This window comes from Alligator sinensis, unplaced genomic scaffold, assembly GCF_000455745.1.
Source record: "Alligator sinensis unplaced genomic scaffold, ASM45574v1 scaffold60_1, whole genome shotgun sequence".
Lineage (NCBI taxonomy): Eukaryota > Metazoa > Chordata > Crocodylia > Alligatoridae > Alligator > Alligator sinensis.
The window spans coordinates 4,118,044-4,122,541 of record NW_005841858.1 but is presented as its reverse complement, the minus strand read 5'-3'; the positions used below and the strand labels follow the sequence as shown (position 1 = coordinate 4,122,541).

At 43.8% G+C, this 4,498-nt stretch overlaps 1 protein-coding gene across 4 annotated transcripts in view; it reads right to left on the bottom strand.

The window, feature by feature from the left end:
- MFSD1 (major facilitator superfamily domain containing 1) overlaps positions 1-4,498 on the bottom strand; it is a 30,387-nt gene that overhangs the window by 3,228 nt on the left and 22,661 nt on the right. The gene's annotated exons all lie outside the window — the stretch shown is intronic.

Sequence of the window (4,498 nt, the reverse complement as noted above, 5' to 3'; positions counted from 1 at the left end):
TTCCCTCATAATTCCCACTCAAAGAAACTCCATATATGGCTTCCAGATATTTTACATTCAGGGGCTATACTCCCAAAAGCATACAAGTTACACAAGTGAGATTTTAGCTGCTCATTTCCTCAGTCACATTCAACCCAGGAGAAGAGGAGGTGCAACCACACTCCTTCTGAGTAAGCAGTGCACAGTGAGCTCCGAGCTCTCTGGTTGCTCAGCATAGCTGCTCCTGCAGCTCCATATGTATAGTGCGATTTGAGCAGCTGTCTGAACTCGCTGTGCTTTGGCAGTACCAGCACTGACCAGCCAGTGAGCCAAGAGCTCACTGTGCACATGGTACACAGCCAAGAGTGTGGCTGCACCTCTCCCCTCCAGATCTGCCCTCCGATACCACCACAAACTAAGAACAAATATGAATATGCCACAGGAAGCCTGCACAACTGCAGGAGAGTTTGTTTTGGCTGGCAGTTTTCGTTCTTAATGACACAACTGTGTTTAAGAACACAGTTCTAGATGCCACAACAGCAAGAGATCTATGGGCAATTCACTACATACACATTATGAAATCTGCTACCCTGCTACTTGTACACAGAAGAGTAATAAATCTAACTACATATGAGGTAATTGCATATATATCTAATATAAGCAGTATCACTGGAAGTGGGTAAGAGGGTTTTCTACCCTATCAGAAAAGGGACTGAAATTTTAGAGGGTCCTATACTAAATTTAAAATTAGGTAATTCAGAACAGGAAGTGTAGTGTATCACCAAGAAAGTTTCATCTTGATTATGCACAAGAACATTGCCAGTTTAGAATTCCATCAACTAGAATATCAAGACATCACACGATAATAATAGGAAAATGAAATGGAATTTCTATGTTATAAAAGAGAAACAACACTACGCAAGGGCATTTCTTTTAATGCCTCATCTGTGCCACCTGAAGCAGCATGCAACTACTTTTCAGAATCCAAAGTGTAGTGAGAGCCATGGAATATTTGTTGTGCAGCTGCATGCACATAATGAACAATCCTGCAGCTTTTCATCACGAAAAAAAATCAACTTAAAGGATTATGAAATACAGTTTATTAAAATGACCTGTAGCTAAGAGTCAAGGTAATAGTTGAACTAAAACTGGTTTTAGTTAAAAGTATCTCTGTTAGTCATCGCTGTACCATCTGACCCCCATCAACTCACTAACAGATTCCATCTTCACATAATTCTCATCTTAGAAATGACTAACCCCATTTTGGGAGAACTGAGGCACTAGATTAAGTAGCTTTTCCAAAGTCTGCAACAGGCAAAAAACTTAACTGGAGAGACTAAACCACAAAAACTGAAACTTCCCTTCCTAGCTCAAACTTTTACTAGTTTAAGAGTTCAAATTAATGGACTTAAAAAATGGCTGTACACAAATGCACTGGGAAACAAGAATGAAGAATCATAAGTCCTCACACGGTCACAGAACTATGACATGACTGGAATAACAGAGCCTTGGTGGGAGAGCTCGCATGACTGGAGTAGTCAGGAATGGATGCAAACTGTTCAGGAAGGACAGATGGGAGGAGAGGAGGAAGAGTTGCTCTTTACGTAAAAATGCTGTATGACTGCTCCAGTATGAAATTGGAGACAGGGCTCTTGAACATCTCTAGGTTATGGTTAGAGGGGAGAGCAACCAGGGCGATGCTGTAGTCAGGGTCCACTATAGACCTCCAGACCAGGAGGAAGTGGTGAATGAAACTTTCCTCAAACAGCTGGCAGAAGTTTGCAGATCACAGACCCTGGTTCTTGTGAGGGACTTCAATCACCCTGACATCTGCTGGGAAGGCAACACAGCAGTGCACAGGCAGTCCAGGAAGTTTTTGGAAAGCGCTGTGGACAACCTCCTGGTCCAAACGCTAGAGCGGCCAACTAGGGGTTGTGCTCTTCTTGACCTGTTGCTCATGAACAGGGAAGAATTAGTGGGGAACATAGAAGTGGGAAAGCAACTTGGGCAACAGTGACCATGAGATGATCAAGGTCAGGATCCTGAAGAAAAAAAGGAAGAAGAGTAGCAGAATAAGGACCCTGGATTTCAGAAAGTACACTTTGACTCCCTCAGGGAACTGCTGGGTAGGATCCCCTGGGAGGCCAGTCTGAGGGGGAGAAAAATCCAGGAGAGCTAGTTGTACTTTAAAGAAACCTCACTAAGGGCACAGGAATGAACCATCCTGATGGGCAGAAAAACTAGCAAGTATGGCAAAAGACCGGCTTGGCTAGCAGGGAACTCTTCAACGAGCTAAAGCACAAAAAGGAAGCTTATAAGAAGTGGAAACTTGGACACATGACAAGGGAGGAGAATAAGAATATTGCTCGGACATAAGGGGATGAAATCAGGAAGACCAAAATGCAATTGGAGTCGCAGCTAGTAAGGGATGTGAAGGGTAACAAGACGGGTTGCTACAAGTATGTCAGCAACAAAGGGAAGATCATGGAAAGTGATAGGTCCCTTACTGAATGGGAGGGCAACCTAGTAACAGAGGATGTAGAAGCTGCTGAATACTCAATGCCTTTTTTACTTCAATCTTCACAAGCAAGGTCAGCTCCGAGACTACTGCGCCTGGCAGCAGTTTGTGGATTGGGGAGCAGCCAACAGTGGCAAAAGACAAGGTTAGGGACTATTTAGAAAAGCGGGACGTGTGCAAGTCCATGGGGCTGGACACTTCACACAAGAGTGCTGAGGGAGTTGGCCAATGTGATTGCAGAGCTGCTGTCCATTATCTTTGAAAACTCATGGTGGTTGGGAGAGGTCTTGGACAATTAGAAAAGAGCAAATACAGTGCCCATCTTTACGAAAGGGAAGTAGGAGGATCCAGGGAACTACAGACCAGCCAACCTCACTGCAGTCCCTGGAAAAATCATGGAGTAAGTCCTCAAGGAATCCACTTCTAAGTACTTGGAGGAAAAGGTCATTGGGATCCATCAGCATGGATTCACCAAGGGTAAGTAATGCCCGACCAATCTGATTGCCTTCTATGATGTGATGACTGTCTCTGTGGATGCAGGGAGAGCAGTGGATGTGATGTACCTCAACTTCAGCAAGGTTTTTGATGCAGGTCTCCAACAACACTCTTGCAAGCAAGCTAAGAAAGTACAGGCTGAATGAATGGACTGTAAGGTAGATAGAAAACTGGCTGGATCGTTGAGCTCAAAGGGTCATAATGAAGGACTCAATGGCTATTTTGCAGCCAGTATCTAGTGGAGTGCCCCAGGAGTTGATCTTAGGGCTAGTTTTTTTTAATATCTTCATCAGTGACCTGGAAGATGAGATAGAGTACACTCACAGCAAGTTTGCAGATGACACCCAAGCTAGGGGGGAGTAGCAGATACACTGGAGAGGAGAGCTAGGATTCAGAGACACAAATTGGAGGTTTGGACCAAAAGAAATCTCACACAGTTCAATAAGGTCAAGTTCAAAGTCCTACGCTTCGAACAGAACAATGCCATGAGCCGATAAAAGCTTGGAACCGACTGGCTAAGCAGCAGCTCTACAGAAAGAGACTGGGGGGGGGAAGGGGGGGGAGGGTTACGCTCAGCTTATTGTCCAATGTGAGCCAAAAGTGCACAGCCTTCTTGTGAAGAAGGCCAACAGCATACTGGGTTGCGTAAGCAGTAGTGCTGTCAACAGATCGAGAGAAGCGATTATTCCCCCTATTCAGCACTGGTGAGGCCACATCTGGCATAGTGTTCAGTTTTCGGCCCCCCACTTCAGAAGAGATGTGGACAAATTGGAGAGAGTCTAATGGAAGGCAATGAAAATGGTTAGGGCGCTGGGGCACATGACTAGTGAAGAGAGGCTGAAGGAACCAAGCTTGTTTAGTCTAGAGTGCAGAAGACTGAGGAGGGATTAAATAGCAGCCTTCAACTACCTGAAGGCAGGTTCCAAAGATGATTCTATGAAAACCAAAAGCTATTTTTCCAAAGTTAGAATTTTACATTTTTATCTGAACAAGTAAGTTTTAATACAAAGTTCCGTTCCACCATTACTGCAGCGATTGTTCATGCTATGCTGTCATACCTACTACCAGCAAGTCCTTCACTTCAGGTTTCAAGTTTAAATATCAACAAGACAACAAAGGGCTTGCTTATCTTTATTAAAAAGGGGATTGTATGCAGAATAGTAAGCCTTTCTAGTGTGCATACAGTCAGTGGCTGCCTGGCATCTACACATTTAAGTTGCCTCCAAATGATTTTTTTAAAAGAAGAAGGGGAAAAAACAGGAACCTTTAATGGACAGCAATGTTACATATGCAGCTACTGTTTTGTAGAGCTTGAAAGAGAGGCAACTAGATTTGTTTTGTGGGGAATGCTGTGGGCTCATAACTTCTCCATTTTAAAACAGCAAAGAGCCCATGCTCAAGAAAAAAGAAATGAACAGCAAGTTTCCTACAATAAAGAAAGGAAGTTTCAAGACAACCCACTGTCAAGTCTCAGCTTCTTAAAATTCCTTTCAAAAAAAGGGGGGG